Genomic DNA, 14,540 nt, shown 5'->3' with positions numbered 1-14,540 from the left:
CAGAGGACCCACTTAACGCCGCACACTTTCCTATTTCTGAATTGTGAACTAGATGCATGTGCAGTTCCCAGACACGGTCCCCTGGGCGCATTTAGTGACAGCGGCAGTGGGTGGCCCCACCGGGGAGTGGCCCCCTCGACAACCAGCCTGAGGGAAGCCCCCGCCTCTCCCGGCTGCCCCAGTGCTGGGCAGAGCGGCTGCGGTGGGGACCCGGGGCCCCCCTCTCCCGGCCGCTGTCCCGTGGCACACCCGGGCTCCGCCTGTTGCCGGAACCTCGACCATCTCGTGGACGTGGTCCAGAGGCTCCGCGGTGGTCTTGAGAGAAGAGCCGGCGTTCGCGTGCTCTTATGTCGTCCTCAGAACAGGCTCTGAGCGCAAACGTATTCCTCACGTCCTTCCCCACTCAAGATTCCGACCCTTCATAGTAAACAAAAGAAGGCAGGAAGGATGCACGTGTGACCGGTGAGCCAGCCCACGTGCGTCGCGCCGGACAGAGCGGGGCAGGGGGAGCCGACCGCAAAGTTTCTCAGAGACGGGCACTTCCCGACCCCGTCTGCCTGCCCTGGAGTGTCCTGCCCTGACCGCAGACTGCAGCCGTGGGATCGGGAGCCCCACACCAGCCTCCCAGAGAATCTACCCTCCAGACCCGGATGCTGCTGCGAGCAAGGGGGTAATATTAACAAGGAGGCTGAAGGAGCGGGCGTCAAGCTGGGCCACCCCAACGGACCCTGAGCAAGCACGGTCACCCGGCCCCTAACAGCGGCCGTCCCTGCGGGGGACACCCAACGTGCGCGCAGCCCTGTGAAGGGTGCCTTCCGACCCACCGTCCCGAAGCACCCCTGCAGCCTGAGAACGGAGGTGGGGAAACGGAGGCTCAGAGAGGGACAGCCACTGTCCTAGGGCTACCCGGCCGCCATGCGGCCCAGCCTGGGGCTGAAACGATCCACAGCCGGTGCTACGTCCTCCACCCCGCCACCGCTGACCCCCACGACCTCTGCCCAAAGCCAAGCCGCCATTTGGGGGTCCCGACCAGCGCTCCCGTGGCAGGACCAGGGCCCCGTCCACGAGGCTCTGACGAGTCCCGGCCAGGCCCTCAGCGTTGTCTGCCACAGGCAAACGATGCTCTCGGTGTCCAGAGAGCTGCCGTGGGCAGACGCCGGGTGCGAGTTGGCCAAGCTGGCCAGGACCTGGCGGGCGTGCTGGGGGAGCTGGGGGCACACGCAGGGGTCAGCCGCCGCCTTACCGTAGCCCGGGCGCTGGTTCAGGACGCCCCAGGGAGCATTAACAGTGACCGAGGTCACGAGCTCCACTAGCCTATTGGGAACTGAGCAGGAGTCCAGCAGCCATGGCCACGCTCACATACGCACCTGTGCTCTGGAGATGTGGAAGGTTCTGGAATCACGGACGAGTACTAAGGCGGCCCTCACATTAATAGCTGAGTGGCTCTGTGCATGCGGTCTGAGCCTGGGGTGCGTGTCCCCAGTGAAAGGCAGCGGGGAGTTGAGCTTGGGGACGGCAGCCCGGTCAGCATGCGGGAAGAGTCGCCCGGCCGGGGACCTCCAGCATCAGAAGCACTAACCGAATCAGAACCGTGCAGCCCTGTGTGTGGACGAGACTCTGAGTGGCTGGTGGTTCAACCCACAAGAATTGAAATACCAAGGGATGTGCTGTTTCTCCCACAACAGCCTCTCCCCCCTCGTCAGGTCGCACGCTTGTTCCGGTTACAAATATTTTAGGGATATTCCCCCGGGAACTGTTTTCAGCCCTGTGTCGCAGTCTTTGAAGGTGGATTTAAGCTGGTTAGAAATACCACCAAGTCACCTCGAGCTGCCCTGTGGTGTGAAAGAAGAAGGTAAAGGAGCGGGGAACGCGGGGACTTTCCCTCTCTGCCTCTTGGTCGTCGCCCTCGGGTTTTACTTGTTCAAGCGACGGTTTGAATTAAGGTCCCAGGCAGGCAGCACGCTGGCCTCCAGGAGTCTGCGGTCTAGGGGCGGGGCGGGGGGGGGGGGCGATGGACACGGAGCCGGGGGCCGCTCCCCAACCCAGTCCCTCAGCGCCCCTCCCCCACTGGACACCCCTGCCTGTCCCTGTTGACCTGCATCTCCCGCCAGCAGAACGGAGAGCCCATCGAGGTAGGACTCCCCTGGAAGCTGGCACAAAGCCCAGCGGGCAGGAAGCGCTCAGCAGGCGGTGAGTGAATGAGTTGTAGCCCCTCGTCGGCACTTGTGACAGTCGTGACAGTTGTGACAATCGTAAGAGGCTCTATTCCAACCACCGTTTCCATAAAGGGCTTGGGGGCGTGTCACAGAGAAAAGTGTGAGCTGCCCAGGCTCCCGAGCGGACACGCTGGACACTAAGGCTCTGCTCCGCGGGTCTTCCTCCTGCACACGTGTGTGCACGCCTACACGCATGCACGCTCCCATAGACACACTTGGGCCCTTGCACACGTATATCACACAAAAGTAAAAGCTGGCAATCGACACATCGTGGCTGAGTAATCCAGGCTCCCTCATTATTCATTTACAATTTCAAAAGCAAATGCTGAAGCCGGATCCACGTGTACGAGCTCCTGAGGCTCCAGCACCTGCCCCTGCACACACACAGTCACGCACGTACATACCCCTGCACACACACTCATGCGTGCACACACCCCTGCACGTACACACCCCCAGCACACACACACTCACATGCATACACACCTCTGCACGTGCACACTCACATGTGTACACACCCCTGCACATGCACTCGTGCGCATACCACCCCTGCACACACACAGTCACATGCGTACACACCCCTGCACACACTCACGTGTGTACACACCCTTGCACACACACACTCATGCGCATACACACCCCTGCACACACACTCATGCATGTACACACCCCTGCACACACACACTCACATGCGCACACACACCCTGCACGCACACACTCACGTGCATACACACACGTGCATACATACCCCTGCACACACACTCACGTGTGTGCACAGGCACATGTGTGATGGCACACACAGTCCCATGTACACCAGCATGTGCCCACATCGCCAGATCAACTCGCTGGCTCACAGGAGGCGAACGCCACACTGGCTCTGCCCACACGTGCACACACACTATCCCAAGAATGCGAGGCCTTCGCCAGGTGCTGTGTGAAGAAGCACCATGCCTGTGCGTGTCCGCCCCATGTCCCTGGGCCAACAGCCACACGACTCACATCCTGAGCAGTGATTCCGAAGAGCTCTTGGCAGGAACGTAGCAGGGAGGACAGAGCCCACCGCACTTGGCACAGAAGCTCCAGAAGCTCCCCCAGCCCCTGGGGGAACCGTGGGTGCCCTCCCAGCGACACCCAACAAGCCAAAGACAGACCTGACGAGACCAGCTGACCTCACCGGGCATCCTGCAGGCCCCAGGCGGTGCTTGTTTCAACAGCCCCGGGAGCCTGGCCCCATGCCCACCGCCTCCCCGCCCCCTTGGATAGGCAGCCTGGGCCATAGTCAGTCCAGCCCCATGAGGCTGAGGACCACCAGCTCCTCCCAGGAGCCCCTTCCGTCAGGGCGTCTTTCTGCCCAAGATGCGGTGTGGGGACCACAGCAGGGGCCTGGCCACGGAACGAGAACCCCAGGACCCCTATAGGTGGGAACACAGACCCAGCGCCCTCATCACGGTACTGGGACAGTGGCATCCACCTGCCCTTCCCATGAGTCCCCAGTCTCCTACAAGCTCCGGGCCAGGGTCTCCGGGCCACGGTCTCCAGGCAAAGGGGTGGGAGGAAGAACAAAGAGAACACTCACTCAGCCGGTCCAGAGGCCTTGGGCTGCTCCCCCCTCCGTCCCCTCCCCCCCCCCCCCCCCAGGATCCTGGAATCCATGGTCGGGGATGCTGAATCTGAGGCCTGGGTTGATCCCAGGCCACCTAACTGGCTTTAAAAATTTGCTAAGATTGGAAAAAATCAGGCGCTAGTTCAGACAGACCTCGCAGCCGCCTGTGACCCAGCCTCAGTCTCCTCCGGACAGGGGCAGCTTTCTCATTTGCAGCTAGGGTGTGGGGCTGGCCCCATCCCTGTCCCAGGGCCTTTGACAAGAGCCGGGGTGGGGCCCTGGGTGCCTCAGGTGTGGAGGAAGGGCCCTGGGGAAGGTCAGCTTCCCGCCAGGTCCCCAGTAGGGAGACCTCAGGGCCCTGCCCAGCCGAGGCCGAGCCCACTGCCCAGCAGCCCCCAGGTCAGGGGTCTGAGGGCCAGGACCCGCCAGGTCACAACGAAGGACCCGCCCAAGACGCTGATCTGGCAGCTGATCTGGTGGTGCTTCTGCTCACTGAGGTGGCCCTGCCACTCACTGCAGGGACAGAACAGAGGACAGAAGCCAGGGCACGCGGGAGGGCAGGGGCAGAGCTGAGCAGAGAGCAAGAGCCAGAGTGAGCAGGTTCAGTAGGGATGTCCAGGGTGGAGGGCCCATGGACGAGAGAGAGAAGAGACAACGGGAAGAGGTGGGTTGGTTTCGTAAAGGCGAAATACCGGAGGCCTGGAGGACAGGAAGGAGGGGACGACTCCCCCTTCCTCCTCTAAGCGGCTGCTCCCCCTCCCCACTATCTCTTCCTTCCTCCTGGTACAGGGGTCTAAGTCAGTCCTGCAGAGAGGGGAGCAGAGCTGGATCCTCAGTGAGGGAGAGGGTCTGCGTCCTGAGGCAGTAGAGCGGGGGGTCCTGGAGGGGGGCAGGAGGGGGCAACCGCTACCAGCAACACCAGCTGGAGCTTCGGTGGCAAATGCGTGCCAAGCAGGGAGCACACAGAACCAGGCAACCCCCCACCCCCGCCTCAAGACTTGAAACCTCAGGTCAGGCAAGGGCACTGGGTCAGCCGGGCAGACACTGGAAGGAGCGTTCAGATCCACGGCCACCTGCCCCCAAAGAGGAGTGACTGACTCCTCCCACGGCGGGGGGAGGGTGGCCGTGGCTCAGACCTCACAGCTTGTGCAAAAGCTCCGTGGGCACATATTCCACAGGGCAAACCCAGACGCTGAGGGGCATCGGGCCTTCCGGTGTGCGGACTCCCCGAGAGTACAAACGAGCCCGTGTGCAAACCCCAAGAGCAGGCGCAGGGGAAGCCGCACAGCGTGGAACCCCTGGGGTCGGCGGTGGTGCCTGTAGGCTCCTGTGAGCCAGCTGCCAGTGGGGAGCGCAGGAGCCCCTCGAGGGGGCGGGGACGCGCAGGCGGCTACCCGGGGTGTAGAGCAACACAAGCACCTGCATGGTGACTATGTCCCACCGCCTGCAGCGTCTTGAGCGAGGTGAGGCCGAGCACCTGGAGGGCAGCGCAAAGCCCGCAGCGAGGAGCGGGGTGGTGAAGGCGGCAAAGCGCCAGCCCTGGGGCTCGGGGGTCGGGGAAGCGAGCAGGACCCGAAGGCGCGGCTGTCGCTGAGCTGTGATGAGGACAGCACCTCGAACGTGAACGCCGGCAACCGTTCCCGCCCTACCCCAGCCGGGGCGTAAGCAGCAAGCAGCGCAGCGGGAAACCCAACGCCAGCCGCTGGTCTGCGCTCCTGCTCCTACCGAGTCGGACGCCGCCGAGGTGTTCAGGAAACCCACCGCCTGGCACGCGCCGGGACCCGACGGCGGCAGCACGAAGGGCTGGCCTAGCGCCCGGCAGCAGGGGGCCCGGAACAGGTTCACCAGGAAAACGCCGGAGGCGCGCGCTTGCCGCTCGGCTCCCTCCGTAAGCGCAGCAGAGCAGCACCAGCGCGGTGGACAGCAACGGCGCGGCAGCTCCAGCGCCAGCAGCCCGGCCGGCAGCGCCTCTCCCGGCCCCGGGCGCGAGCGGCTGGCCAGGCGCCCCGCGGAGCAGCAGCGGCAGGGACCTGTGCTCGTGGTTCCGCCCCGGGCGCGGGCGGGGAGAGTGCGGGGGCAGAGCGGGCGCGCCCTCGGAGGCCGGGAGACGCAGAGCCGGCGGGCACCGTTCGGAGCGGCACGCAAGGGGCAGCGGCAAGCACGGGGTGTCGCCGGTGCCTGGCTAAGCGCGCTGCGGAGCAGGGAGCCGCCTGGGGCGGGCGGAGCGCGACGCCGCGCACTGGTCACCTCCTGTGGCGCTGTCCAGGGTGCTGAACGCGCTCGCCGTCCGCGCTCCAGGTGCCAAGCTGCCCGAGGCACCTTTCCGTGGCTGAATCCAGGCGGGAGGGCGAGGGGTGCAGGAGCCATGAAGGTCTCTTCCCTTCCCATGGAGTGGCTGCAGGGAGTTCTACGCCCCTCTGCCCCACACCAGGACGGTCCTCACTGCGGTCGCACCTTCTCCGCCGGAGCCTCCCGACGGTGACTCGTGCGCAGTTGGGAGGTTGAAAGCTGTCGTTTCTCCTCAGTTGCTTCGTCCCTTTCCTTGCGCCTCGCTCTCCCCTGCACCGCGGCACCAAACTGGAGTGACCCGGAGGTCTGGGGGCAGGGGGAAGCGGGGAAGCGGGAGACTGAGGGGCAGGGAGCTGTGCCCGACGGGGAGAGGGAGCTAGAGGGAGAAAGCACGTGTACCTGGGTCGCGGACCGCTCTCCAAACCCCAGCTCAGTGCCAGGGAGTGGATCTGTGTTTGTTGAACCAAGAGGGGTAGCAAGAAATGGAAACAGTGTGGGTGGGGAAATGAGGAAAGGAAGGTGAGAAGGGAAAGGTAAAGAGGAAGGAAGAAGGAAGGGAAGGAAGGGTAAAGGAGAGAAAAGCAAAGAGGAAGAGGGAAAGAAAGAGGGAGAGCCTGGGAGGCAGGGGTCCCTGCAGGGTGCAGCGTGGAACCACCTTTGGAGCTGACCTCTGCCTCTCCATGTGGCTCTTGGAGCCCCTGGGGGGTGGGGGGAGGTCTATCTCTGCTGACCCCTCTGGGCTCTTGAGCCTATAGAATGTTCCAATCCTTCAATGCCCAGTTGGCAGGACAAGAATGAAGAGAAAGCACTTGGAAGCTGGCAGGTTCCAGGACGTTTTTTGACCCCATCTCTGCAATGGCAGCCCTGGCATGAAAGGAGCCAGAAGGCAGACCCTCACCCCACCTTTCCCTGGCCCCTCACCCTCTCTCACCCAGAGGCTCCGCAACCCTAGCCCTCTCCCAGGGATGGAGTGTGGCCAGTGGGAAGAGGGCTCACCCTTGGCGGGGGGGGGGCGTCTCTCTGGTGCCAGTGCTATAAGGACTGGAGAGAAGGCAGGTGGCTGGGTAAATAGGGTGGACAGATTGCACTGGTCCCATCACCCCAGCCACATGGCCTTGGGCAGGGTCACATCTTGGGTCTCCTTTGCTTTTTTTTTAGTTAATTAATTAATTTTTTAAAATTATTTTTAATGTTTGTTTGTTTGTTTTTTAAGTTTAGTTATCTATGGGGCACCTGGGTGGCTCAGTCAGTTAAGCGTCTGACTTCAGCTCAGGTCATGATCTCACAGTTGGTGAGTTCGAGCCCCATGTTGGGCTCTGTGCTGACAGCTCAGAGCCTGGAGCCTGCTTCGGATTCTGTGTCTCCCTCTCACCCTCTGCCCCTTCCCTGCTCACACTCTGTGTCTCTCTCTCTCAAAAATAAATAAACATTAAAAAAGTTTTTTTAATTAAAAATTTTTTAATTAAAAAAATTTTAAGTAAAAAAGAAATTTAGTTATTTATTTTGAGAGAAGAGAGAGAGAGAGAGAACAAGTGGGGGAGGGGCAGAGAGAGAGGGAGAGAGTAAATCCCAAGTTCATGCAGAGCTTGAACTCACAAACCATAGATCATGAGCTGAGCTGAAATCAAGAGTCAGACTCTTAACTGTCTGAGCCACCCAGGGGCCCCTTGGGTCTCCTTTTCTTTCTTTCTTTCTTTTTAATTTTTTTTTTACCGTTTTATTTATTTTTGAGACAGAGAGAGACAGAGCATGAACAGGGGAGGGGCAGAGAGAGAGGGAGACACAGAATCCGAAGCAGGCTCCAGGCTCTGAGCTGTCAGCATAGAGCCCGACGCGGGGCTCGAGATCATGACCTGAGCCGAAGTCGGAAGCTTAACCGACCAAGCCACCCAGGCGCCTCTTGGGTCTCCTTTTCTAATATGTACGACAGAGATATTAACAACTAGCAATCACACCTGCCTTGTGTGGCTGCAATCAGGGTTGAACCACTAAGTGTACGTAGAGGGCTTCAAACAGTGCCCGCACACAGTGAGTATTCAGAGAAATGTCAGCCGTTGTTATGACTCCACTTAATAATTGGGGAAAGGGCAACTCATATAAGTCAAGTGTCTTTTCCAAGGTCACATAACTAGAAACCAGAGGCTCTGGGGGTCAAACTGGGTCCTTCTGGCCAACCCAAAGTCTTTATCACTCCTCCATGCGGCCTCACACGGAGGGGCCATCGCACCAGCTCCAAGCCCAGCCTCCACCCTTCAGATGAAGTCCCTTCCTCTCTCCTCACCCCTCCCACTAATGCTTTCAAAATCCAAGAAAAATTCTCAACCGATCAGACCTTGCCCAAGACCAGGGCCATAATGCCAAAGCCCTCCCTACTGACTTTCCCAGGAAGAGCAGGCTATTCTACAGACCCTGGCGTCGGTAAGGGCACAGAGGGATAGTTGGGATAAGGAAGGTGGCCATGGGGCTCCCCCAGTCCCTCCAAGGTTCCTGAATGGCCATCTGAGGATCGGCAGGTTAGTGGAGGCATCAGACGCTCCATAGGGAGACTTCACTCCAGCCACTGACAGTGGCTCCTGTCCACTCTGAATGTCTCCTAGGAGAGACAGATTCGAGGCAGGTCGCTCGGGGGGACAAGAGCATCGTTCCGTGACTTGAGCGCAGGAAAGCCTTGCCCTTCAGTGTTACGCAGACAGAAGCCATCTGCCCACCCACAAGGACTTCTGGGCACCCAGCATGCGTAAGGGACCTGGGGCAGACACGACCCAGACTGTGGAGGCCAGCAGGCGTTGATCCTCACACTTTGATGAGCGGGGAGAAGACTGGACAAAAGAAGGTCTGGGGCAAGCACCCTGAGCCCCTGGAAGAAATAATGATCCCGTTGCCTAAGACAAACGAATTGTATCAGTTACAATGAGGTACCGTCACTCGCGAGCCAATTCGTTTCCACGGAACGTGGAACGTGCACGGAACGTTTGTTATGTGCAGTCAGGGAGGGGAACCCGTGTAAACAGAGAAAAGGACAAGCGTTAACTGAGTGCATTGAACTTTGCTTCACTTTAAGTATTTTTTTTTTTTTTTTACTAAGCTTGTTCCCTTTAACTGAATTTACTTCCCACCACGGCCCCAGCAGGTGCATATTCCTGCCCCGATTTCCAGACAAGGAAACAGTTCAGAGCAGCCGGCTTTGACTCAGTAGCCGAAGCAGGCTCACTCAAGCCCAGGACTTTGCTGGGGCTGCAGTAGAAACCTCAGCGAGTGCACGGAGGAGGTGTGGTTCTCCTGGCTGGCAGGGCTGGAAGACTTAGGGGGGCGTGAAGAGCTGCCAGGCCAGGCCAGGCAGGAGGAAGTCGGGAGCTTGGGTGCGGGTGTGGCCGGCCGTCTTTGTGGTCACAGCAGCGAAAGGATCCATCGCGAGTGGCTGGGGCCAGGCTCTGATGGCCTTGAGCAGCCCCTGGGGATTGTCTGGGCAACATGGAACCATTGAAAGTTACTGGGCAGGGGCGGGGCCTTCAGGAGCCAGTGCTGAGCTTTGTCACCAAAGTGCGTATCATGTATCTCAGCGAGAATGAGCACGACAGGGGCGCCTGGATGGCTCAGTCGGTTAAGCTTTCTGCTTCAGTTCATGTCATGATCTTTCAGTTCGTGGGCTCGAGCCCCGCGTCGGGCTCTGTGCTGACAGCTCAGACCCTGGAGCCTGCTTCAGATTCTGTGTCTCGCTCTCTCTCTGCCCCTTCCCTGCTCATGCTCCCCCTCTCTCAAAAATAAATAAAAACTGTTTTTTTAAAGAGTACTTTTCAAAATTGTGCTGAAAATATTTAACGTTTTAAATATTTTTTTTTCAACGTTTATTTATTTTTTTTGGGACAGAGAGAGACAGAGCATGAACGGGGGAGGGGCAGAGAGAGAGGGAGACACAGAATCGGAAACAGGCTCCAGGCTCTGAGCCATCAGCCCAGAGCCCGACGCGGGGCTCGAACTCCCGGACCGCGAGATGGTGACCTGGCTGAAGTCGGACGCTTAACCGACTGCGCCACCCAGGCGCCCCAGTATTTAACGTTTTAATTTTTTTTTTCTCTAAGACTGGAAGATAAATGGGTTAGACCCTGTGTGCCACCCTACAGAGGATTTAAATCTCCCATCAGGAATGAGATTTGAGGGTGTGGATATTAAGTGGTATTCTATTGTAAGACCACAGGGCTCAAAGCCACCTCCTACAACCCAGGGGGCAGGGGGGCGGGGCAGCGAGACCTGAGACCTGGCGTCTGGGGATTTGGGGGGAAGCAGCAAGAATATCTCTAGATCCACCAGGATGCCCCCTCCCAAACTCCAGCAATCTGCCTCTCAGGCAAGCATCTCAAAGGAGAAATCCAAAATGCCAGCAAAAACGTTTGCTCACACACACAGGGAAGGGAAGATGGGAGGACAGAAAGAAAGAAGTGACGAATTACCCGACGGCAGGAAGCTGGCAAACTCTCACCTTATCCCCACAGCACAGCACGGTGCAGCCGCTGACAGGCAGGTGTGTGGGCCCCGCTCACCGCGTGTGGTTTCGTGAGGACCACGGGAGACACGCTGGGATCTCAACCCCCAGTGACGCCCAGAAAGGCCTGGATGAAACATGCCAGTCCACATGATGCTCGGCTACCTGTGGCGGGATTATGAGCGCCGGGGGTTTGTTCTGCTTCCTTACACTTTCCTCTAGCTTCACGTTTCCTGTGAGAGCACGAACTGCTTGAAAATCAGGAAATCGCTCAGGAAGAAAGATCCAGTTGAAATCCTCTGTGAAAACTCTAAGCAACGTGCCTTTCACACCTCAAGGGCTGCCCTCCCCACGACTGACTTTCGGTTTCCAGCTTTGAAACATCTTAGTTTTGTAAAACCCTGATAATTTCTATCACCGGCAAGTCCCGGGGTGGCTTGCATGGCTGGTGAGGTGGGTGGGAGTCGGGGCTCCCAGCGGAGGGGGTGGGCAGTGGCCTGTGGACGGCTGGAGGCAGAAGGGCCCTGCCCCTGTCACTGAGGCCAGCAGTGGCTTCCGCCTTCCCGGCGTGGCTTCCTTTTGCCTGTATTGACTTTGGGGCAAGTCATTTCTCTGTCTACGCGCCAAGAAGGCAGATCTCTGGACACCCCCTTTAGACTAAAATCCCTTCCAGAAGCCCCGCTTTCTGCTTCTTCACAGAGCCCAGCCTGGCTGCCACCCCAGTGAGACAGGACCGTGAGGGGCTCGACCCCTCCTGTGGGGGCTCCTGATCACTGCCCCGTGGCCCCTGCACCCGGTGCTCGTGCCAGTCCTCACCCCTAGCCCTGTAGACCAGCCTGGCAGGGAGGAAGTCTCACAGGTGCTTTAATGGAGAGAAAGGCGCCCAACATGAAACCCAGCGGGGAAAGGGGCCGGAATTCACGAGAGAGGGAGGACGGGCTGCAAATACACAAGCGTCAGCAAACAAACTATGTTTTGTTTTGGAACAACGTTTCCAGCCTCCCAGTAATCGAATTACACGGGGAAGGGGAGACTGGGCTCTGCACCGTCAGTCGGGAAAGTCGCTTCCTGGAAAGCTGGGAAACCGGGCCCAGCGTGCGCAGCCCCGAGTGTGGCCACAGCTACCAAAAATGGCTCGTCCTTTAGCTTAGAAATTTAAAATTCCATCCCACGAATATTTATTAAAGGCCTGTAGCACCTGACAACTTTCCGTCCGGCATGTAACGCCGAGGAGGCATTCGTGTGTAAGCCAAGGTGTGGGCACACGGAGGTCCAGTGGCCCTGGTCACAAAACCCAGAGACGGCTGGTCCCCGCCACACTCAAGGAGGTGCCGGGGTCCGGGGGATCCGTTCAGGTCTGGATTGATGCGCGTGGGAACCTGCCCAGGCTTATCAGTGAGCTAAGGAGAGAGTGAACACCTGAGATGGTGTAGCACATGCTTTATAGGATGTTAGTGCAAGCCTGTGCGTGTGCACGCGTGTGCCTGTGCGTGTACGTGCAGGTCTGTGTGCGGGCGGGCGTGGAGGTGAGCGTGTGTGAGGGGGTGACGGTGAGTCCCCAGACACAACCCTGGCATTCAGTTCACACAACGTGCAGTCGTGATTTCTCCAGGAATACGACTTGATCTGATTTTTAAAATTCCTTTGTAATCCCTTTCCCATTTCCTTTTCCTTTTGATGACGTGCATATTCCATTTTTTAATGCTATCTTTGATGACAGGTGTCCGTAAATCACCCCCGGAGAAGCCGTGGGAAACACATCAGCTCTTTTAGGTGCCGGGCGTCTGGGAGAACAGTCTGGAGGCGGGGCTGGAGCGCGCACCACGGGGGCTGACCTCCCCGCAGCCCCCCTCCAGGATGCAGCCCGGCTTTGGGGGTCCCAGGGACTCCGGGCACAGGGGCAGTGCTGAGGAACGTGTTAATGCTTCACGATTCAGCCCGCGCTGCGGGGACCCTCGGGCCGGGAGCTGGGGCGGCCTCTCCGAGGAGGGCGAGCGGGACTCATGGGGTACAAACGCGAGCAGGGCCCGCTGGGCTTCGGGGATTCTGATCAGGTCAGGCCCACCAAGGTGTCCCCTTTCTTAAAGTCAGGTTCCCAGTCTCCTCCACATCGCAGGGGAGCCGCCCAGCGCGCACCGGGGGGCAGGACCTCGGGGCCCTCTCGGAACTCTGCCTGCAAGCTCAGCCTCTCCCCTCGCCTGGCCTGTCCGAAGCACTCCGCACAGATGAGCAGGGCTGCGGGCTGCGGTCTCACAGCTCACCTCGGGCCAGGCCCCGCCCTACTGCATCCACGGCCACCCTGCCTCCCACACAGGGCCGGCCCGGCCAGGCCTGCCAGAGCTCAAGGGCGGTGAGCCCGGAGATCAAAGGGGGGGCTGGTGGCAAAGCAGCCGGCCTCCAGACCCTGGCTGAGGAGGATAAGGCTCGGCGCCCTCCCTGCCAGCCGGCTGCAGACCCCGGAGCGCAGGGCTGCCTGGAAAGCTCGTGGGACCTCTCCTCCCCACCCTTCCCGAGCTGGACGCCCTCCCGGGAGGGACAGCTAATGTGGGAAACAGCTGGCGGAGAGGTCCAGCCGCGCTGGGCACGACCGCCGAGGTGGCAGCGTGGCCTGGCTCTGGGCTCCGGGGCTCAGCCCTGGCCCTGCGGCCCGAGATCCGGGCCGGGCCCCAGCTCTGCAATCCTGGGATGCCACCGCGTGCCCCGGGCCCCGGTGCTTCCTGCCCCTCCTTTGACAGATGAGAAACCGGGGGCCCTGAGGGTTTTATACTCCCCGTGCCTTCTCACTCAGTCCTCACGTCCCCTGGAGGAAGAGGGGTACCATCTACTTGCAAACGTGAGGAGGCAGAGCCTCCACTAAAGAGGTGAGCTGCCGAGGCCGCGGGCAAGTTAGGCCGAGCTTCTGGGTCCCTGATGCGTTCCTTCGACAAGCCTGTCCCGGGCACTGGCTCTGGGCTGGCCCTGGCTGGGCCCGGAGCACGGACGCAGGTGCACCACCATTCTGCCCACAGCGGTGATGCGGCCACGGCCGGGAGAGCCCCCCGACCAGCTCGACCAGCCGCAGCTCCGCCTAGAAATGTCACAGGATTTCACTGGCCACTTGGGGATGTCTCCGCATGCGGGACACGGACCACATCCTGGGAGTTTCCTGGGGAACCCAGGGATGCCCCTCTTCCCACGCCGCAGTGGGCATGGACCCGCCAGGGGTCTCTGGGGGGGGGGGGGCTTGGCTCTGACCGCCTGCCCTGCTCAGTTGCTCACACCAGCTCGCAAGGCCCCCTGCCCCCCACACAGCTCCTGTCAGTCACGGTCACTGGGGTGGCCCCTCCTCCTCCTGCTCAGTGCAGACCCAGGTCCTGTCCATCTCCTTGGGCATCAGTCTTCCTTGGATACCTCCAGGGATGGGGCGCTCACTTACTTATAAGGTAACCTATTCCCCACTCTAATGTTTTGGACATTCTTCCTCTTAACCTCAGGTCTTTGCACAGGCTGTTCCCTCTGGCTGGAGTATTGTTCCCACTCCACCCGGTCTCCACTGCTCAGACTGGCTCTGACCCTCCTTCAGGTCTACTTCCAGGAGATCTCAGACCCCTCCTCAGTCTGGGGACATGTCCCCCAGGGACCCTGACAGCCCCATGCCCTGTTATGTCACTGTGTAATTAACCACTCACATTTGGGACACCCCTTCTAAACTCTGGGGGCCAGAGACTGTATCTTGTCACCACCATGGCCCTATGCCACACCTTGAGCTGCCTCCCCGAAGCCCCTTATTTTTATTTTTTTTTAATGTTTATTTTTGAGAGAGAGAGAGAGAGGTGGGGGAGGGGCAGAGAGAGAGGGAGACACGGAATCCAAAACAGGCTCCAGGCTCCGAGCCGTCAGCACAGAGCCCGATGCGGGGCTTGAACCCACAAATCGTGAGATCATGACCTGAGCCGAAGTTGGACGTTCAACCGAC

The sequence above is a fragment of the Acinonyx jubatus genome, chromosome B1 (assembly GCF_027475565.1).
Source record: "Acinonyx jubatus isolate Ajub_Pintada_27869175 chromosome B1, VMU_Ajub_asm_v1.0, whole genome shotgun sequence".
Taxonomy (NCBI): Eukaryota; Metazoa; Chordata; class Mammalia; order Carnivora; family Felidae; genus Acinonyx; species Acinonyx jubatus.
The sequence above is the reverse complement of the archived record's forward strand: the minus strand, read 5'-3'. Positions refer to the sequence as shown.